Source organism: Macaca fascicularis, chromosome 5 (genome assembly GCF_037993035.2).
Source record: "Macaca fascicularis isolate 582-1 chromosome 5, T2T-MFA8v1.1".
NCBI lineage: Eukaryota > Metazoa > Chordata > Mammalia > Primates > Cercopithecidae > Macaca > Macaca fascicularis.
Genome location: NC_088379.1, coordinates 76,034,792 through 76,059,234, shown reverse-complemented (window position 1 = coordinate 76,059,234; position 24,443 = coordinate 76,034,792).

Genomic DNA, 24,443 nt, shown 5'->3' with positions numbered 1-24,443 from the left:
GTTTTATAAAAATAATCACTCATTATTCTTCCTTATATAGGGTTCTCAATATTAGAAGCTTTCTTTCAAAATTTATAATCATTCCTTGATAGTATTATCATTTTATAGATAAAATGACCTTGAGTTTAGAAAATTTAAGCAACTTGTTTGAAATCACTGAAGAGCTAGAAATGTATTTCTATTATGGCAGGTTATATCCAATATGTATGTAGCCCATGGCTACAAGGAGAGTGGAATCTGGCAGCAAAGAAAAGTTCAGATGTAACTGTTGCTACAGTTGAAGAGAGATAGTAGTAAACACTATAAAATCAAAATAGAAAAAAAGTAAAGAAATATTGGAAATAATAGAGATTATCTCTATATATAGGGATCAAGAAGAAGCTAAAATTTGAGAAGGATGTTAAAGGGTCTGGAAATATAAAAATGCAGAAGTAGGTAAAGTTCAATTTGATTAGCAGAACCTTAATGATAAATTTGTGGAAATAAAAATAAAAGGTGATATTTGGGACATTCTGAACATACATTTCTCTTTCGTCTTTTCAAACACATGACTTTGCTCTGGCTGTCTCAGAGTATTCATATGCTTGGAGTCACAGTGAGACTTATTATCATGGAATGGAAGATGGAGAACTGAGGCATGATTTATAATATGCAAAAAAAAAAAAGATTTTTTTTGTCAAAGTGTTATTTAAAACAAAAGAAATACGTAAAATTATTTATCATCCAGTGATTATCTCAATGATTAAATTAGAGGGACTTAACTCATCAAATTTCTTCCATAATGTAGTAAACAACTTTTTCTCCTGGAGTAACCAAACTATAAGGCTAGCTTCTCCAGAGAGAGAAATACTTGATTTGGCGAAGGAAAAGAAAATCTTTCATGCTGAATCAGTGGGTGTCTAGAGGAAGAAAGAGAAAGAGGAAGGCAGAAGTGTTTAGTTCATAAAACTAAATAGGGGTGGAGTGGGGTTTTGCCCATGGCCTCTATTGGGCTGTCTGGAAAGAAAACTATTTGCAAACCATTCTGTACTAACCTGATGCACAGTGAGTGGTGCTGTCCTGGATACTCAAATGTCATACATCAAACAAGACATGGCCAAGGTGCCTACAGATAAGTTTTCAGAGGCAATGTCATGGCAGAGGCAGAGTTACTCTTTTGTAAGTTTCTCCTGCGAGGGAGCCATACCCAAATGAAAGTCATAGTGAATTATTAGAGGGTTCAAAGTCAAAGTTCACACACTAGGAGGATGTGAGGTAAGGCATAGTCAGCTAGAGTTACCAGTTTACAAATATAAATCAGAAATGTACAAGAACTCCAGTTTCTCTGTATCATCATTAATACTTAATATCAATCAGTATTGGGATTGTGAATGAAATAAAAAATGTATATCTATGCATAATTACAGCATTCTGGTGGAGACGTAGTGTCTCATTGTGATTTTAATTTGTTTTCTGTGATGACTAACGGCACTGAATATACATTCATATGCTTATTAGTCATTTGCATATCATTTTTAGTGACACTGTTTTTCAAATATTTTGCTCATATTAAAATTACGTTTTTGACTTTTATTGGTTTCAAGGATTCTAAATTCAAATCCTTTTTTTGTACTGTATCTTGGGAATATCTTCTAGTGTGTAGCATGCCTTGTCATCCTCTTATGTATGCATTTTTGATGGCAGAACGTTTTAGTTCATTAATGTTTTTCATGTATAGTTGGTGTTTTTGTGTTTTGTTTCAGAAATATTTTCTATCCAAGTTTGAAAAAATATTGTTTTATGTTTTTTTTAGAGGTTTGTTTTCTTTTGATATTTAAGACTACGATGTATCTCAAATTATTTTTGTGTTTGCTGTGAGGTAAAAGTCAATTTCACATTTTTCCCTTAAGGATATCTATTTGATCAACTAAATTTATTGAAAAGACTATTCTTTCAGTCTGAATTGTGGTGGCACTTTGTCATAAATCAGGTCAGTATATATATGTGGGTGTATTTCTAGATTTTATATTATGTCCTATTAGTCTCTATGCAGAAAGTTTTATCATAATTTTGTTCATATTTGGTATCAATTGTAATATTTGTGATTTTAAATTTTCTTCCATAAAAAATGAGTGCAAAGTTATACACTTTTGGGACCATTAGTCATTACATCATTGTTTTTATTAGGAAATACATATGAGTTGTTTGCTGTTAAAGCCTAGTTAATTTTCCATAAGTAATCACAAATTCAGAATCAAGACTTTTCTGCATTTGTTCTATATATTGATTTATCAATATCTGTCTTTATAGTCATTGATTTCATGTTCAGTCTGCATTATGTTGTTTATTCACATATTTATTCATAGTTTGTTGTAGGCACTGGTGCCATTATCTCTCATATTCTAATCTAGGTACTGACACATGATACGTGTTCATATACTATTGATTTGGACCAAATTGAAGCAGAACCTAAGGCACAAGGACCACAAAGTAGAGGTAGGAATGGGCTAGGTTGAAGGATGAAAAATGGATTATGGGCATGGGGCGTATGGCCCACAGGAGAGGCCAAAATTTGCATTATGTGTAATTCCTCACAGTGAAAATGATGAGAAATAATAGTGATGAATTTTCCATTCTGAGCAATTTTTTTTCCTCAGAAAGAACCACTGATAGAGACAGATTTTTAATGCTATCATGTGATCTCATTTAAGTCCAATTATTAAACACTTCTGATTTAAACAGAAGATTGCCCAGTTAGAACATGGCTGACACTACAGAACCCCCAATGGGAGAAAAAGCTACCAAAAATGCCATTAAAAATGTATTGCAAGTAAGAGTTGCATTTTTCATTTTTTAAAAAAAGAAAATACAATTTATTTGATGATGGAATTAGTTTGCTTTGAGTAGTCTTTATCACAGGTTTCAAAGGGAGATTGCTTTGAAGCATATCTTTGCTGAGACATAAAAACAAAATTTGGCTAAAGCTGACAGTTTACTACAGTGGCCTAGTCCAGGATACAGAAAGAAACAGGGGACCTTCTCAATTGCAATGAACAACTACCAAGCCTGCCTCATCCTTTTTACTATTGGGTATGTTGAACATTACACATCTTTCTGCTGAGACAGCATAAAGTTTGTCATTGGCCTTAAAATTGATCATCTTCTTATTAAATTCAAAGAGTATGTTTTAACAGTATCATGTTTAGCTCCCAAAGAGCAAAATGGGAGGATAAATGTGAATCAGAAAACTCTGTTTTTCAGAAAAACGATTGGGTATGTGGCAAAGGCAATGGCCAATGAGATATGATATGTGGTAGTCATTAACTCTGCACAATATTCTGAAGGAATTTTCCCCCCACATTTTCCTTTCCCAAAAGGAATAACCATACAGAATTTCAGTAAGCAGTTTGAATCAGTTATGTGGGTTCTTAAGGAACAATACTCAACAGAATAGTTCAGGTGTCATAAAATAGATCATTAACATTTTCCTAAAGCAGCATAGTAATAAAAGAACCAAAAATACAGCAGTTGGGCAAGTAACTGATGGCTGTTTTCCTGGTCTAAAAAACCTAATAGTTCTTTAAAGACTTAGAAGGTTCCTTGTAATCACTCCAATATACTGGATTTTGATGTTTTTGTAATCACGTTATTTTCACCAATTCATCCTACTTAAGTATTTTGCAAATAGAGTCTTGATACAATTTGTTTAGTATGACTACAACACCTTTCTAAATATTTAGTATATTGGTTATAGCACATAATACCCAGAATGCCACTACTCTTAATGCATCTGTTCTCGGGGAATATATCTTCTCCTTCAGAATCTTTTACTCTGTAATTAACACTGTTGGTCAAATAAATATATTTCATGGTAGCGTCTGGTAGAGTCTTGACTTTAAAAGATAGATAATTTCTACTGTTGCACAAGTAAGTTTTTTATCTACATTAAGGAATCACAAAAGACATTTATCAACAAAAATTTAGTCAATCAGGATGTTAGCAGAAAACAGGAGGCACATTCCAAGAATTATAAGAAGGGACTGATTACAAAGATACAAACAGTTAAAAAAAGAAAAAAGCAAGAAAGGATGATTAAACATTTGGGGATTCACAACAGTGAAAAGCCATTACTGTGCCAAAGCCTTGTGGTGTTAAGTATCAGAACCCAGTGATAGCTGTAGCTGTGGGAGATGGGCCACCCAATAGTAGCTGTGGACACCCAGGGAGGAACACAGCTACTGTCAAAATCATGGCTTGGAAGTTGAGGTGTGGTGAAAATCAGTAACTGATAACTTTGACCTCCTAACCCTGATCCCTGGGAGTATTTTTTATTAGTTGAAACCAACAGGATGCCAGAGGGCAAGAGATCCCAAGTGCTGGTTCTGGGGCAAAGATTAGGGCATAGGATGAATTCAGAAGTGTAAAAATAAGTGATGAGTAGTCAGTACAATCCACTTTTTTCCCCAATTAAATTCATTCCTGTTCTTTATTTAGGTAGATAAATCTGAAACACAACAGAAAAATCCCCCTTAACAGGGAAACATAAAGATGTATTAATCTCTTCATCACCTTGAGGAGATGTCAATGTAGCTAGAATCCCACCAAGAGCCTTAGTTGTAACACTATTGGGGATCATTGCCCTTCCCATAAAAGTATCAAGTATCAGGAGCAGAAGGAGAGGAGAAACATAATAACTACGAGAAAACATAGCTGATTATAGTGCCTACATGTGTAGCTGATTATAAGGCTTAAGTTACAAAGCTCCTTGAAATATTTACCTTCCTTCTTTGTTCACCAGTTTCATAATAAAAAAAAAAAATCTCTGCCAACATCAATTGGTGAGTTTTGTTTTTTTCCTGGGGGGTGTGGGGGGTCTCCTGGGCAGTGGTGGCGGGGGCGTCAGTTTACACGAATCTTTACCCCTAAACGAACCAAGTAGCTACTGGTCCTGTCTTACGTTGCCTTAATATCCTATTGGCAACTAATAATAGAATGGCTGAGCTAAGTTGCCTCGATTTTGAGGGGTTTTGTTGCCCCCAGTAGTTGGAAGAAAAACAGTTTCCTTGGCAATTGAATTAATTATTCAACCCAGGGCACTGACTCCTTTCTCTGCCTGTTGGTCCATCAAAATGAAAAGTTCACATTAGCTCAAGATCAGTCTTAATTTCTATTTCAATAGAATCATGATTACGCTCCCTGATGGAAACATTAATTCTTTGAATACTCACTTTCCTAACACACTGAGGCCACATCTAGTTTACTACTAGTGTAATAGTAAGAGGGACTATTCCTACATCTACGTCTTGTTTCCCAGATTGTTCATATATTATATATGCAGAAGGGATGACACTAGTTATTGATTTAAGGCATATTCTACATCATGTATAACAGCATCACAAACTCACAGGGTATCATCACCTACCTACTATCATTATTTAGCCTTTGGCAGTCAATTTACCACTTTGTCAAACAGTTGCTCTCTGAGGAATATGAGACCACAGAACACCTTGTGGGAAGCCATTGGTACATTTCCTTCACTGTAATATGTGAAGGAAACATTTTCAGAAATGTTTCAGAAAATGTGATTTCTTTCTTCCTTTTCACTTTTCCGTGTGTGTGTATGTGTGTGTGTGTGTGTGTGTGTGTTTCAGGATACCAAGATGATGAGTAAGGAATTTTGTTGGTCCCTGAATAGCAACAATAAGAGTTTGCAGACACAAAGGCAAATGTGTGTTTGGAATATGAATCTATTCTTATGTGTACAACATCTTTGATAAAAGGAGCCTAAAGTAATCAACTTTCACCTGGTGAATATCTGGCTTCCCAGGAAGTGTTCATAGTAGAGACTTAGTGTTTACTTCTACTTCTGCTTTTAGCATGTTGGATACTCAGCAATAGTTGTGACAAAATCAGCTTTAGTGAAGGGAAATCTACCTTATTTAGCCCATGTACAGCCTCCATCCCTGTCACTATGGCCACTTTGTAAATGGGCCCATTAAATGAACAATTTAGTGGCCAAGGGTAGAAGCTGACTTATATCCACACAACAGGTAATTTTGTTCACTTGACTGGTGACAACCTTCACTTCATGGTGGAAGATTGATGTGGCCCATGAATATTTTCACACTCTGCCCATTCTGAGATGTTTATTCCCAACCCTCTCTCCTAGAATCCTTTGTCATTCATCTCCTAATCTGGTTCTTTCAATACCATGATCAATAACTAACCTGTTATCTTCTGACTATGAATTAATGTAAATTTCATATCAGGTCATTTATCTCTCCTTCCAGATGTCCATGGAAAGTGGACAAACAGATATACTGACCAAGATTTCCTATTCTCGTTTTCTGGGATATACTTTCTAACTAGTGGTCTTGTTAGCATAAGAGATCTAGAAGATATGGTACTTTTAATTGACATTGCATCTCTACAGCATTTACAATAAGGCTTTGTACCTGATCCACAGTCATGTCTGCAGCCAGCTACGTGAGATAAGCTGTGTAAATGCTTTCTGCATTTTGAAAAGGAATTTCAGGCTTTGAGTTTACTTGTGTGTGTGTTTTTGTGTTAGTCAAAACCAACAGGCCTATTTCCACTTTATAAATCAACAATGTGAGCACAGCAACTAAGCACCACAGCAAATTCATCTCCCAAAGCTTCCTTCCACTATGCTCCATCTCATTTCACCTGTGATAATTTGAATAGGCATGATGCCACTGTATTCATGGAGTACCAGTGTCCTATTGCCCCCTAACAAAGAGGTTATCTGTGTGCTCATCAAATATGTGAGACATCAATCCTGAAATGCAAATTTGAGGGTCTGTTTCCTGGCAACATTCCTGGAAAAATTCTTGTATCAGCCATGGTTCTCGCAAGAAATCATTGACATACTCAAAGAGGCTATTAAAAATAGTATAAAAATGGGATTATTTACAAAGTGAGGGCGGGATTATTTACAAAGTGAGGGCAGGATTAAAGGTAATGAAAGAATAAAGTTCCCAGGAGCTAGCAACAGTTACTAGGTAACAGTTACCAGGAGCAAACTTTTACCATGCCTAGTCTTAAAGGGGAAAAGAAGAAAGTCATGTTGTTGAAATCTGTTGAGAGAAGGTACTGGCTGAGTGACAAGCATGCAGAAAGGACCCTAACATTATAAACACTGCAGGCCATTAGGAGAAGCTAATGGGCTCTCTCCTGCTCCCCACTGTCCTTCCAGTGCCTCCAATGGGTTGACTGCACCTGAACAACAGAGGTCAAGGGATCCTGACAGATGCAATCCATTAAGTTCAGCAATCAAGGTACAGAGAAAGGTGGGGCATAGAGCTGGGAGAGTATATGAAGAATGTCCCGTACAGAGCACAGATTAATTATATTTTTGGCTAATAAATGAATGTCTTCAGATTAGCATATTTCTACTTTCTTCTTTTATACATAAATCTATATTTTTGTTGTTTTAAAACATAATATCCGTAGAGTCCTTTGAGGTTGAAACACAGAAAAGTTTTTAAATTTACTCTGCCCTCTGGAATATAGGTCATATCAGGGTGGGAGATACCCTGCTCCAATGTTACATTAGTTTCCAAGGGCTGCTGTAACAGAGTACCACAAAGTGGGTGACCTCATCAGCAGAAATTGATTGTCTGATGTCCAAGATGGAGATGTCGGCAGGGTTGGTTCCGTCAGAGGGCTGCGAGGAGGAATCCCTTCCATGACTCTTCCCTGGCTTCTGGTGGTTTGCAGGAACTCTTTGGTATTTCTTGTTTTATGGAAGTGTCACCCCAATCTTTGTGTTCATCTTCACATGGTGTTCTCCCTGTGTGTGTACTTGTGTCCAAATTTTCCCCTTTTTAGGGACACCCGTCACATTGCATTAGAGACCCACTCTACTCTTCAGTAAGACTTGTACATTAGCTTATGTTAAGTTACATCTATAATGACCTTCTTTCTAAGGAAGATCAAATTCTGAGGTACTGGGTTTAGGATATCAATGTGAATTTTGGTGAAACCCAATTCAACCCATAACAGATCTCAGTGCCTAATACAGTATATGAATCAGAGCAGGTGCCCAATAAATGTCTTTGAATAAATGTGTGGGCAGTAAAAGAGTAAACTGGAGTAGAAGAGTAGATCAGAACCCATTTATTTATTTATTTATTGTTTATTTATTTTACAATTTTGGAGTGCTCCATTATACTCTGTCCATTAATGTGCATCTGATTTTTCTGAAAACTCTTAAGATACTTGAACTCTTATCAAACAGAATCTTCTATTTGCCCCTAATGATTCATTAGTGATATAAGAACTGTTTTGCATGTTGCATGATAAATCTTTCTACCTCTGATGGTGCCCACTCAGCCAGTTTGGAGACAGATAGAAATCTCTCAAGCCCATAAATGTCATTCTGACCTCTGTATGATCAGTTTACTTCCTGGATCATGAGGTTTGATTAAAAAATTATTGCCTGAGCTGGTTACCTGAAAGGGCTTTTAAAGCTCATAAAATAATTCAATCACTTTAAAATCTAATTTTGATATTTATCCCAGTGATAACCTGTGCAAAAGAACAATTAAGATGATTTTTCCCAACACCCTTTGAGTCATTTACTCAAATTAATTTCACTTGCTGTCCTACTGCTGGTCCCGCTACCTACTGCAATTAAATTCAACTTTACTTGCTAATATTCACAGACAACTTGTTCCTTTCAAATATTTAAAATTCACAGGAAGTCTTTTCTTTTCCAATAAACACTGTCCAACATTTTTGAATGTGAAAAACAGTAATTCTGAGGTTTTCAGTTTTCCCATCTAATTTTCTCCTGCCAAATCTTAAGTAAGAATAATATGTTTATAAGGTTTTCTGCAGGAGCTCTAGTACCTTACAATGTAGTTTTATGTAGAGAGCATTGCAGTTGGAACTCAATTTTTAAGTTAGGACCCAAGATAGGAGTTTATGTATTAAATATGATAAGGCTGTATATCATTACATATAAGCAAGTAGTTTTATTTTCTGTAATTAGTTATTATTTGACCATTTTGTATTCACTGCAATCCTATTATAAACCCCCTTTAACAAAAAAGGACATTTTAAGAGAGATTAATTAATCTACCCAAATGTATGACTAGGCAGTGATGGCAGAGTTAGATTTAGAACTCTCACTGTCTGCACACGGAGTCCATCATACTTTACACCATCATCTACTATTTAAGAGCAACAAAGTAGGCAGGCTGGACCCTCCTCAAACCAATGCTGGTTTCTCTGCCTTGAACTCCCTCTGCATAGATAACCAGATAACTCCTCTTTTTTTTTGGAATTTTGCTTTGACATCAATTATACAGAGATACCTTCCTTGCTACACTTGTCATCCTCCTTGATGAAATTTATTTCACTTACAATTTCTTGTTTCATGTCTCTCTTCCTCATACGGTGGTAAACTCTGGTAGGGAGGGTTGTCTCTGACTTGTTTACCACCCTATTGCCAGCACAAACTATAGGTGTGTGCTCTGTATATGTCTCTTGATACCACCATTAGAAAAAACACACATATCACTATGTTTATTTTGCACGTCCTAGAAGGCAAAGAAACATCCCAGCAAGCCTTATGCTCGGTGTGTCTCAAGTAAAATTCAGACAGAACAGTTAGGGTTTGTAAAGAAAGCCCCTCCTTTCTCTTCAAATGTTCCGAAAATTTATGCAAGAGATAACAACAAAATGCCTGCTTTAGAGGCTGTTAAGGCTCCATGAAATGCTAAAAAAACACATACACATACATAACACATAATACTCTTTTCTACTAAGCTATAAAAGATGGATGCATTTGATTAAAATAAGAATTAGTACTCCAAAAGACACTAGCTTGGGTAATATTTTCCATTTTAATTGGGATTCTTATTGTTCACAGCATATGTTCTCACACACACTGAACCTATGCTTTACATCTCTCACTTTAGAGACCATAGCTTACTTATTGGATCAGATCTATTTAAAATTCACTTTAATAAGGTTGTAATGCAAGTATGGATTACAAATAAAAAGTAAAATGGCTTTCATTAAAGCATATCAAAGAATTTGCTCATACAAGGATGATTAAGCATAATATATTAATTTATGATGCCTCTTTCTATGGAAAAACCCATAGATGCCAGTTGGGCAAATTTCAGCCCAATAACTTCTAGTCAAGTAGTTCTTAAACCTTCCTGAACATCAGAATAATTTGGGGGAGTATTGATAGGTTATGTCAAAATAAAAATGGAGAGATGAATCTCTAACATTTTATTTGGGAAGAAAGAATTGCAATTCAGGGTGTATATGCAGACCAGGTGGTCTTCAGTATGTTTGAAGGACAAAGAGAAGGTTAGAGGCTTTATAAAAAAAGAATGAATGTTACGTATTGATCTTGAGAAAGTCCATTGGCACTAGTATGGGTTTGGGGAACTGGCAAGCTCCAACTGGTGAATGATAGCAGCGAGCAAAATTAGTCCTAGAGTTGCAGCAAGTCATCTCACAAACTATGGGTAAAAGTGGTTTCAAGTTATACAACAAGCAGCTTCATCAGTCAGTCTTGCAGAGAATTGCATTCTTGGATCAATGTTTTATACCCTGAGTGCTTTCCCCCCTGGTTTCTTAATTCTGTTTTAGCTGAATATGACAAGAATGACCCAATTTGTATGATCAGCTTTCACAGATAATACAAATGACAGTGGCCTATTCCTTGAGATTCTTAGTATATTTGGGTAGAGACCCTAAAATCTGAATTTCTGAAAAATTTTCCAGTGATTTAGAATTCCATATGGATTTGGAAATCACCAAACTTTTGAGTAATGGATAGCAAACATGGCTTCGCTTCATACATAAACCACTTCTTAATGATACATTAATAACATAAATAATTAATTAACTGATTATTTTAGATAGTGATAACTCAAACCTTCACCATTCTTTTTTCTACCCAAAATACAGAGGCAGGCAAGTTGCGTTTATTCTTTATTTAAATAAAATGGGAGGTAAGAAGAGGCAGTAATCTTGAGGATGAAATGAATATAATGGCACTTGGGCACAATTATTTTCTTCACTGATTTCTGTACTATAGACTATATTTCAAAGTGTAGTAGGAGGCCACATAAAACTCATTTCGCCTCATATATATCTCTTCTCAACATGTGTTTTTCTTTTAAAAGCAGACTAAAGACTCATGGCCAGAAAATTGAGCTAAAAATGTGTATTAAGAGTATGTAATTTTCAAATCTTAATTTTGCTATTTCTTAACTTAAATCCCAAATTACTTTCAAAAGCCTCCATTACTCTTGTATTATATAATGCTTCATTTAACAGGCCAACTTTTGGAAGAAAGTGTAGGAGAACTTTGCTTAGAGCTATTATACAAGAATACCAAGACTACCTTAGCCAAATTTCACAGAATTGATGCACGCAGAGATGGAGGTGGGGTGGGAAAAAGCTTTTATTCTTCCCTTAACAATACTATATTTAACTGTGAAATCATTTTCCAGGTCCCTAACTGTATTTGTGTAAGCTAGAAGCTCAATAAATACTTTCGTACAGTAATCTTCAAGGGGTCTGACAGAACTGTTAATAATAACAGAAAAAGCAGCTTAGACTGGTATTTTTCATGTCAAATGGACATCACAGTCATAGTCAATCTGCATGAAACAACCTATATATTAAATATTATATTTGACTCGAGGACAGAGGATTCTTCTCTATTCAAAAAGAATCACAAAGTCTGAGTGCCAGAGTAGATAATTTCTAAATATCTCTATGTCTCAATTTTCTTTCCTAAAAATCTAAAATGAATGACTTATCTAATTTGGAAGTTGGGGAAGATGAGTTTGCAGGTTTGATGACGAGTTGATGGGTGCTGACGAGTTGATGGGTGCAGCACACCAACATGGCACAAGTATACATATGTAACAAACCTGCACGTTATGCACATGTACCCTAGATCTTAAAGTATAATAATAGGAAAAAAAATCAAAAGTTTTTCAAATTGTGTACTGCACAATCCTAGGAAATGCTTTATGGTAGTTTTGGGAGCCAGGAGAAATAAAGTAGAAGTTGTCCTTTTCTCTAATATTTTCCATTTTTTCCTATTTTTTTGGAAAAAGTTAGGGAAAAGGAAAATTTCCACTTTTGGAAAATATTTTCCACTTTAATTGGAAGCAGTTTAGTTTTTAGTTCCTAAACATTGTCCCAACAATTTGATATGCCACCTAATGATAGCACAAAGAATATACATTAGAGAAACTGAATCATTATTTCAAATAGTCCTTTAACATTTGTGGATTTAGTGTTTGAGGTTTCAGCAATTTTCTAGTGATCATAAAAGTTTATGTTGTGCAAAACACTATTGTTTAGACAAAGCATAAATTTAAAATTCATGTGTTGAGACTCTGGAGCATGTTCCAACACAGGCACTTCACCAACTGTGTCTTAGGTCACGTTTGGGCTTCCTACTCATTGCCACCCTTGAAGTGAGTGACTTGAGGTCCCAAACAGTTTACACTTCATGAAAAAATAGATAAAGAAACAAACTTTGTACAGGTTGAAAAGGTAGTTAAGTTGGAATATGTATGTTGGAAACATACTTTTGCTTGAAAATAGGATTTGAGAAAAAGCTGGGAGATTGTAGTCACATTTCCTCATTTGCAAAGGAATCAAGATTTATCATCTCTTGAATGTCAAGATTTATTTCTCAAATGTCAAATGTCTGAGGTAGGAGCCTTTATTTTGGTAGAATGAAATTTATTATTTCTTCTCGTGAAAGCTGTCATTAAATTCCAGAGTACTTCCCACCCATGTTTAAAGGTGGGGGAAGGCGATTTCACCCTCAGCATCCTCATGTTTTTTGCATTATCCCTTTGTGGAATGGTAAATTATAATAATATGCTTCATAAAGTCAATTTCCTTAGATGACTCTTTCTCTCTTTTTCTCTCAATGATTAAAAACTTAGCTATAAAGAAGTTTTATTTGAAGCCATGGCTATTAAACACACACACACACACACACACACACAGGTTTCAAGTTTTCCCAGAATTTATTGGTTTTGTGTGGATAACTCTGAAGAATGAGACTATGTATTGAAATATACATTTGTGTTATTCTGGCTGTAAGGAATAGAAGATGAGAATTTATGTACATGCTCAAATTACAAAAAGTAAACAATACAGAAGTTGATATGAGGAGGAGAAATTCATAGGAGTAAATTACAATGGTGTGGAGTAGAAGAGAACTGGGTTTTGAAGCCACATTCCAGACAAGTTAGAGACTTTACATTTATAAGCGTGAATGACAAGCATATATCATCAGTCTTAGTGGAGGAATCTGATTGTAAATCATGTGAGTTGGAAGTAACCTTGAAATAAAAAGTATACATATGAATCAGAAGTGATCAATTCTGGTGAAAATCTTACATAGCTATAATAAAACATCCTGATAACAGCAAATTAACTTCTCAAACTTTTGTATACTGTTGAAATAATTAGACTTTCAAAACATCAAGATGGAGAATTTTGGCAAATTAAAGGCAGATAAAAAGAAAGGGAATTGAGAAAGGAAAGTTAGAAATTCCTTGGTATAGAGAGACAAATAGCTAATATAATAATATAACAATAACAATAATAACACAGAAAATCAGTCAAGGAATAGGATCAGGGCAAAACAAAATGACAGAAGTTTAACACACGTGTATGGTTGTCTAAAATAGATTTTTGTGTAACTTAGAAGATATTAAGTGATTAAGAAAATTTGCCATGTAATTTCAATTATTGAGCTGAGAAGCTAAAAGATAAACTTTGGGAATGAAGAGAGAACAATGGAAAGGATTCGGAGTGAATTAAAGGAGACAGAGATGATTAAATAATATTAATAAAGTAATTGGTTAAATAAAATTGTAGGTTTTGAAAAAGGAAACATTGGAAAGTGGCAAGTGCCTTATCAAGTGTGACTGAATAAAGTATATTTCCTTTAAGACTATGCATGAGGATATTTATAGAGTCAAAGACAGTCCAAACAAAATCCAGTGATACAGAAAAGGTTACAGAAACTATGGACCAAAGATGCAAGAGGGTGATATGAGTTTGTGCAATGGAGAGTAATAAATAGCAGTGCTAGACCAAGGGAAAATGTAAGCACACTGAAGACATGAAACACGTAGAATATTCCTGAATCTGGAACAATTCTGACCAGTAAGGCAACCTGAGATAGAGAAAGTCAAACGACTAACCTCTTCATTTTAGACCTCACCAAGTATGTTTTGTGTAAGCGATTATTTATTTGTTCTTCACGACCCAATAAACTGTTAAATGTTGTACAAGTTATTTTGGACTTTTTATTTTGTCTGTGGCCTGAATACTTGGTTTAGACTTTTTATTTTGTCTGTGTCCTGCACACTTGGTTTAGACATGCTATTTTGTCTGTGACCTTCACACTTGGTTTTAGGAGAGAATGAAAAACAGACAGCAGGGCTGTCACTTCCCACCACTCTCTTCACCTATGATCTGCCTCCTGGATTTTCTTGGATTCTGCTAATTTAGTGTTAGCTATCATATATAAATGGTGTTTTTCTCATCTTCATTTGTGGGGAGTACAGAAAACCTCCTGGAACACATCTGAAATACAGAAACACATCTGAACTCTAACAAAGCCATCATTTCTAGATTTTTGATCAAATACCCTTGTACTTACTTCTTGAGAATTTCATTGAATAGTTAACTTACATGAATCAAAGTCACTCTTTTCTACCCTCTATCATATCTACATTACAATAATGTTACAATCCCTGAAAATGTAACACCAAGGAATATAAAAATATAAGAAACTATTTAACCAGAGTCCTGTCATAACAACTAATTTAAATTAATTTGATCCTTGTTGTCATGCAAAAGCACATGCAAGTTTCACGTGGGTGTAATCATAGTGTAGGTCACAAACTTACACTGACTCTTGCCCTATGCTTTGTAATAATTATGATACAGTGCTGTATAATAGAAAAGTGATGGCTTCTTAATGGTTGCTTAATATTTCTTTAAGTATCAGGAAATGTTCAAAATAGCTAATCTTTGGGGAAATAAAATTAAAACTACATTGAGATGTCACTACGTAACAACGAGAATAACTAAAATTTAAAAACTTTGCATAGGAAGCTTTAGTGAGGCTGAGAAACAACTATAACTTTTTGCACATTGCTAAGGAATGCAAAATGCCACAGAAAAGCTTAAAAAGTCACTTAGAAATACATTTTAGAGCCAGGGAGGCTGAAACAGGATGATTGCTTGAAGCCAGGAGCTCAAGACCAGCCTGAACAACACAGAGAGACCAATTGTCTAAAACAACAAGAATGAATAAAAATTAGTCAGATGTGGTAGTATGTGCCTGTAGTCACAGCTACTTGGGAGGATAGATCACTTGAGCTCAGGAGTTCGAGCCTGAAGTGAACTATGATCATGCCCCCATAGTCTAGTCTGGGCGATAGTGCAAGACCTCATTTCCAATAAAATAAAAAGAAATTAAAAATATACTATAGAATTTATAATACACCTTACTAGAACACCCAGTAATACCAATTTAGGTATTTACCCCAGAAAATAATCATCAAAGTACACATGACTTTCACATTTGTAAAATTAGAGCCCCAAAGCAGAAACCTCCCAAATGCTTATGAGCTGATAAATGGATGAACGAACTTGGATACAGCCATACAATGGAATGCGACTCAGTAATAAAAAGGAACAAACTACCAATAAATGCAACAACATGAGTGAATCTCTAAAGTGTTATGATAAGCAAAAGAAGCCCAAAACAAGACTATGTGATGTTATCTCATTTATATGGAATTTCTAAATTGCATTGTTTTCTTGATTTCACATTTCAATTTTAGTGCCAAAAACTAGAAATTTAATTATTTTAATTATTGACCTAATGTCCTACAACTTTGCTACACACATTTATAACTTTTAGTGTTGTCTTGTACATTCCTTAGGATGTCTAACACAGAGATGGTTACGTCATCTGGAAATGAAGCAAGTTTTACTTCTTTGTTTCCTATCTCTATGAGTCTGGAATTTTCTTTTTGGGAAGCTCTAAAATTTTAAATTCAATTTCTGTAATACATATAAGCCCATATGTCAAATATAGACCCATTTAATACACACATATTGAGATTTGAAATGTCTTATCTTTTAAGGAATTTGTTCATTACATCAAAATTAACAAATTTATTGACAAAGTTGTGTATAATATTGTTTTGTTTTCTTTGCATTGTTTGCTGTGACATCTTTTTCATTCTGCATATTAGTAATTTATATTTGTTTTTTAAATCTTAAGATAAATGGTTATCCATGATTTCATGATTTTTTTCCCCAATTTTAAAGAAATATAGTTGGCTTTATTAATTGTCTCTATAGTTTTTATATTTTCTACTTATTTGGTTTCTGCTTTTAGCTTACATTTTTCCTTCTGCTCAATTTAGGTTTAATTTTCTTTTCCAATTTCTTGTGGAAGATAGTATTTTTGCTTTGAGAACATTCTTCCTTTAATATAAATGTTACGTGTTATAAATTTCCTTTTAAACAATGCTATAGCTGCATATCCCAAATTTTATATATTGTGCCTTCATTTTCCTTTAGTGCAAAAATTTTTTTATATTCTCTTGTGATTTTTTCTTTTATTTATTAATTATATCAATAACTTTACTTATTTATGTGCATGTTTCTCATTGTAAAATATTTGGAGATTTCCTAGATATCTTTTTTGTTGATGATTACTTATTTAATTAAATGGATACAAAATAAACAGCGTGATTTCTTTCCTTTTAAATTTATGGAGAGTTGTTTTCATTTAAGTAGATGATCAATCCTGAGAAATGTTTTAGGCCTATTTGGAAAAAATTTGTATTCAGCTATTGAGGGGACTGTACTACAAATTCCAAATGCCAAATTAGGTTAAATTCCTTGATGTTGCTGTTAAAGTCTCCTCTGTCTTTACTGATTTTCTGGGGGTGGGTGAGGGGAGGACTACATATTTTATTAATAGGATGCTGGTCAGGGTGTGTGTGTGTGTGTGTGTGTGTGTGTGTGTGTGTTTCTGTGGGGTTTTGCTTACTGTGTGTGTGTGTCTACATCTCTTTGCCTGATATTAATATAGCAACTCCAGCTTTTTTAAAATTAGTGTTTGCCTGATATATATTTTTTACCTTTTCATTTTAACCAGTTTGTCTTTAATGTAAATATTTTGTAGATAGGATATAGTTTGATCTTATTTCTTATTTACCCTGACGCTCTCTTGCTTTTTAATTAATGAATGTAGACCATTTAAATTTAATGTAGTTTGACATAAAATCTATAACATTGGTATTTGTTTTCTAACTTTCCATCTCTTGTTCTTTTTCCCTTTTCCTATATGCCCTTAGATGAGTATGTTTTATGTTTCTATTTTATTTCTACTTTGATTTACTGCATATATATGTGTATATATATATAGTTGACAATCAGCATCAACTGGTTGTCATATATGTGTGTTTATTAATAAATTAATAACTAAATATATAAACATATAAATAAATAATAAATAAACTATATAATAAATGATAATAAGTAAATAAATTTATTAATAAACATATATATATGTTTATTTAGTGGTTTCTCTTAGGTTTACAATAAGTTTTAACTTTTCCCAGCCTATGTTCTAATGATACTAAACCAATTCATATATAGTGTAAGAAACTTTCATTTACTCTGTTTTGGCTTTTGTGCCAAGGTTGTCATGTGTTTTATTGCTACCTAAAATATAATCTTGACAAACATTGTTTTTTGCTATATGCCTCTAATTATTATTTTAAAAGATTAAAAAATCAGACAAAATGGCTTTGGTATTTATTTTTACAATTGCCATTTCTGGCACTCATTATTTCTTTGTGTAGATCCAAGTTTCTCTCTGATATCATTTTCCTTTTGCTTAAAAGACACTTAATATTTCTTGTAGTGCAGTTCTGCTGGTTATTTCTGTCAGTTTATTTTGTGTATACAAGTCATTATTTTGTCTTCATCTTTTGAGCACATTTTGTCTAGGAATAAAATTATAATTGATAGTTTTTTATAACAATTTATAAACGTAAATTAAATTTGTGTGTGGCTTACCTAGACTTTGAAAAGAAATCAGTTGCCATTAATACACTCACACACACACACACACACACACACACACACACACACAGTCATTTTTCCCTCCTGTAGTGGCTTTTTTTTTTTTTTTTTTGGTAGTGACTTTTAAGATTTTTCTCTTCGTCACTGATTCTTAGATTATAATGTTTCCTTATATATTTTTCCTGTTTGGGCTTCACTGAGCTTCTTCAGTTGATAGGATTATAGTTTTCATTGAATTTCACATTGTAGTAGTGATTTCTTCAAAATTGCTTTTTTTACTCACACACTTATTTTTTCTAAGACTCCAGTTATACATGTTGTAACACTGGAAACAGGTCACTGAAGCTGTGTTCAGTTTTGCACTTTTTTTTCACTTTGAACTTTATTTTGAGTCTTTTTTTTTTATTACCATGTCTTCAAGTTCACTGATATTTCCTCTGAGATGTCTATTCTGATGTTAATCTTACCCTTATTTAATTAAAATATGCTATATCTCTAGAAGTTCCATTAGTCTTTTTTATAGCTTTTTTTTTATGTTTTTATTCTGCTCATGTTTTTCTTTGCATCTCTAAGCATGCTTATGATATTTATATGTTTTAAGGTCCTTCACTATTTTGGGGTCTGCTTTTATCAATTAATTGTCCTCCTGGTTATGGTCATATTTTCCTGCTTCTTTGTATACTTTGTAAGTTTCATTGGATTATGGATATTATACATTTTACCTTGTTGGATGTTAGTTTGCTCTATCCCTTCAAACAATTACGGGCCTTTCTTCTGACATGAAGTTAAGTTACTTTGGCTCACTTTAAAGTTTGCTTTTAACTTCTTTAGGTTGGATCCAGAACAGACTTAATTATGTCTAATTTAGACACATGTCTGAGGTATGATTCTTCAGAAGGCTTCATAATTGTCCTGTAAATTTGATGTCTCTTCCCTTAACATGGTAGGAATGTGAGCCATTCCTAACCCTCTATAAGCCTCAGGAGTTATTTGACCTACTTACTATTTTCTGACATTTTACTCCCTCATCCCATGGACTTTAAACTCACACTTATCCAGATCAGTACTCAACAAAGACTTTAGATCTCTGGGATCTTTCTCTAAGTAACTCCTTTCTTTCCACTCTACCTTGCAAATTCCAGCTGCCTTGACTTTCCTGAACTTCTTGCACTATCCCTTCCTTCCTCAACAATGTTAAGTTTCTGGTCTCCATTGTGGCCCTTTCTGATCTGCAACCTGGAAACCACCTCCAGGTGGTAAGCTCAGGAAATCAGAGAGTGTGCCTCATTACATGTACTTCTGTCAGGGAATCATGTCATTTATTGCCTGTTTTCCAGTTCATGTATTTCGTATTCACGTATTTTGTCTGGTCTTCTATTTTTTTTTTTTTTTTTTTTTTTGATGGTGAGAGAGAAATCTCTATGGCTGATACATGTTCCTTTGTGGAGTCAGACATCCTTTCCAAGAGTTTTCATAAGCACCAAATTCTTATGATTCTGGTATCTATTGCTGACTTAAAAATTATCCCTGAATGTAGCACCATAAAATATCAACTTTACTTTGCCCACAATTTTATACGCCAGAAATTTGTAGAAGTATGACTGATAGGTTTGCTTGTGGTTTCTTACATGGTTGCAGTTAGATCTGTGAAGTCTCAAATATGTTAAATATCCTATGTGGCTCATTCACGTGACTTGCAGTTGACGCTGGTTGTCAACTGGACTTTGTAGCATGGTGCTCTTGGTATGGGTAGTTTTCTTACATGATGTCTGACTTTCCTCATAGCAAGTATCCCAAGTGAAATGGACATAAACTTTATGGATACTTATACTCTAGATTTGGAAGCATTATAGGATCAGTTGTAACGTATTCTATCGTTGAAGGAGATACAAACCTATCCCGGTTCAAGAGGAAAGGACACTGATCCCACCTCTTAATGGGAGGAGTGTCAAAAAGTTATATTCTTTTTTTAAAAACTACTTTATCTCTGTTACATTTATTAGTGTTTGGAATATCTAGAGTGGCTCGTTTTCCTAATTAAACCATGAATAATTCAGAAATTGGTACCATAACTTGTATGCTGCTATAACGAAATGAAAATAGGTGGAGTTGGTTTAACAAATAGGTGGCAAGCAGCAATGAAGAAGATATAGCAGCTAGAAGACTGGAGAGCCCTGCTACATACAGCAAGATGTTTGTGATAACTTGGAAGGCAAAATCCTTCTAGGAGAAAGATTAAAAGAGTGACAGTGTATGCTGGCTACCATTGGTGACATTTAGCCAGGTGTTACAAGAAAGAGATTAACTCAAACAAGAATTGACTGGTTTCCAAGCAGAGATCAAAGGTAATAGAGAAAGTCCAGAGCTCAAATGCCTTACAAAATTGGAAAAACTGACTGTTTCTTGAAAGCAAATACTAAAGATCTAGTTGTAAAAGGCCTTAAGTAACCAAGGTGTAGTGAGACTTTGTCAAAAAAAAAAAAAAAAAAAAAAAAAAAAAAAAAAAAAAGAAAGGAAAATCAAATGCGTGCTAATTATCAGTTTAAGAATATTTCTTTCCTACCCAACCCTATTGTTTCAGATAGCCTAAATTACCTTGCTATTACTTTGAGAAAGAGAGAGATGGGGTCAGAAAGCAATGAAACAGTCAAACCTTAAGGCACAATCTAGAAAACAGCTTTGTATGGAGTTACTAGGGGAAGAAACTAACTAGAAACAAAAAAGAGCTACAAGCATAAAGGGACATAATTTGCTCAGCTCCCAAGGAAGCCAGACATTTTTCATACACAGTTAGATAATAATGGGTATCAAATAAAGACATACTTCCAAGAGGGCCATACTAGGGTTTTCAGAGGATAATTCTTGTCGGAAGTAAATTTTTGGACATAATGAAGACTATTTTTTCATCTCAGGCTATGTGGCCTTTGCAATGACTCTCCAGCAAGATTTCATCCTTTCTATGAGCCATTGACTGCCTGGTGCCATTCATTCATCTTTTCCAAGCAGGAGATTGTCTTCTTTTCCTGCTCTACCACTGGGTGTTTTAGGAAGATAATATGGATTTTGGTTTCTTGGTTATGAATCATGGGGAGTTGCATCTGAACCTGATGATAAGGATTGTGCATCACCTGCAGTTTCTGGACCTTTAGCTGACTGCTGTGAATGGATGGGACTTTGCAGAGATAGTGACTTAGTTCTCTGTGTGAATAAGTGTAAAATTTATTTAAAGTATTTATTTGATTTTGTATAAGAATAAGAGGCAAGGTTCTCCTTTAAATGAGAGTAAGAGAGTGGTAGCAAGTTTTGTGTTCATCAAAATGTGTTCCTGTTGACACACAACTAAACGATGTTCTTATGTTTCTTTGAAGTTATGTGTGGCCATATGGCTAAATTCTGGCTCGGGGAATGTGACACAAGTGATGCGAGCTATTTCCCAACTTGATCATATAATAACATTACCTAAGGTAAGTGCTGTGGTTTGGATATAGTTTGTTTGTCCCCACCAAGTCTTATGTTGAGATGTGAACCCCAGTATGTTGGAGTTGAGAGGCTGGGCCTAGTGGGAGGTGTCTGGATCATGGGGATGGTTCTCTCATGTACAGTTTGGTGCCATTTCAGTGGGAGCAAGTGAGTCCTGGCTCTCTTAAGAATGCATTAGTTTTCAGGGAGTGAATTAATTCCTGAGAATATGGGTGTCATAAGGCCAGGATGCCCTTGTGTTTGGTCCCTCTTCACATACATATGCCTATTTCCACTTTGACCTTCTCCACTATGTTGGATGCAACACAAAAAACTTCACTAGAAGCCAAGCAGATGTGTCACCCTGCTTCTTGAACAGCCTGCAAACTGTGAGCAAAATACTCCTTTTTTCTTTATAAAGTGTCCAGCCTCTGTTTTTTAAATAGCATCACAAAACAAACTAAGACAGTAAGTAATTTATACAAAGATGTTAATACTCCTCAAGGCACCTAGTAATCTTCTTGGCTTCCAAATCTGTAACAAAAGGCCCTAGCGTACCTAAAGGGGACTAGTATAATGTATGGTCTGGGGAAAGATAATTCTCAAACCTTAATGATTGCAAATGTTTGTTCATTTATGTCAACAGAATCCCACAGACTAAATGTGGCAGTTGAACTGTAAAAGTATTTGACCAAAGACAAAAGGGCAAACACTGGACAAGGATGAACCTACTTAAATGGGTTGACTTTTTGGAGATTTTGATTCCAGGTTTTAGGTGAAGGAACTAGAAATGAGTTATATTGCTTTTTTGGTTGGTTGGCTGAAACCAGAATGAGTGGTTTGGAACCAAAAGTTCTTTGATTTTTCTTAAAAAAGGAATCCAATAACTTAATGATATAGAAATATTGAACTGAATTCATCATGTGCAACTTAATCTCTCACTCACATTGTATACATACATCCCAACAGAAAATCAGAGGATACTTACTTTACATTAGCATTGGGAAATATATTTGTGAGGGAGAAACAGCATCCTTAAAAATCTCTGTAGCACCTGTTGTGGCAAGCTGGGATGAACAGTGGTGTTTTATTCCATCATAAAAATGGGCTACCAAGGGCTTGATGGAACGGCATTACTCAACCATGTAAAAAATGAGCGTGGTACCAAATGGATAGCAAGATTAGAGACACGGAATGACTTGGCTCATTCTGTCAAAATGGTCTGACAGAATGGTGTGACTAATTAATCATAATGTTCCTCTAGCCCAGAAATAAGTGGGAACCTACAAACTACTTGATTCATATAATTGAAAAAAAAATAGGTTGGGTAAACAACGACCTGACTTGAAACTGTAATCCATAAGGCTGCTGATTTTGAGTGCATTCCGGAACAAGAAACGTTTCTTCAGCTGAGCATTACTAGACTCAATGGTATCTAAGATGTCTGTGGAAGAAGATACAGATGCTCTATAAACCTCTGGCAAATTAAAGTGGGAGAACACTATGCGCTTTACCGGTGTAATTAAAGTTATTAATCAGTTGACATTAAAATATGTGATTATCCCAGTGGACATAATTTAATCAATTGAGCCATTTAAAAACAGAAAGTTTTCTCCAGTTAGTACAGAGGAGAAAGTCAAGATATCTGATGCATGGGAATGATTTGATACACTATTGCTGACTTGAGGATGGTGAAAGTCATATGGCAAAGAAACAGGAACTTAGTCTTACAAACATAAGAAACTTTATTCTGCCAAAAACAAGAATGCTGTTGGAAGCAGCTTCTTACGCAGAGCTTCAAGAAAGAAACAGTTCTCCTCTTGACTTGATTTAAGCCTTGTGTGACCCTGAGCAGAGAACCGATTCATGACATACCAGACCTCTGACCTATAGAATTGTGAGTTAATGAATGGATGTTGTTTTAAGCCACTACATTTATGGTAATTTGTGCATAGCAATAGAAAACTGTTGCACTATCTGATCATAATGTTAGGCATACACAGTGGTACTCCATTAACAAGTGAAGCTGTGTTCTGTAGGCATATGTAAGTGTGAACAAGTCACTCTAACTTTCAAGGCACCTGCTACTGTTACATTGCAATCTCTCTCTTTCAGGTCCATCTATAGTTTCACAGAGAGTTATGTCTGATCAACTGACTAAGAAAAAAGTACATTAGGACCTCAATTACAGATGGTTTCATATTTTATACTGGCACCAACCTGAAATACCAGTATTACAGTTTCACTCAGGGATGGTTACAAAAGCCTGGATGATGGGAAGGATAAAAATACTCCTAATGGGCTTAATACATCTATGTTCAGTTTGTTTTGAAGGAATAATTGCCATAGATATGGATTTGTATCTATTTGTAGGCGAGGGCGAATTTGGCTGAATGGCTGGGGACCTGGAAAAACAAGTTTTGTGAATTTTTGACAAAACAAATACAGAGGAAGGATACATCGATGGAACTTTGACTATAAAGATATACTGTTATACATAAATCCTCACCAGAGAATATTCACTCATTAAAGGCTCATAGTGTTCAGGTAAAACGTGATGACCCTCAGGTAGGCTTATTTCCTCAGTTCCCCTGTACTTGTTCAACGGATTCATTGATAAACCCTCCACAATGACAGAAGAAGGGGCCAGATACAGGTTAATAAAATGCACATCCACTCACCAAGACTGCTACAGCTATTGCTACTAATAAATGCCCAACTTGCCAATAGTAGAAACCCATGCTGAGCTCCTGTAATGACACCATTTTCTGGGGAGACTATCCAATCTCCAGATGGCAAGTAAATTACATTTGACCTCTTCCATTTTGAAGGGTGCAAAGATTTATCCTCTT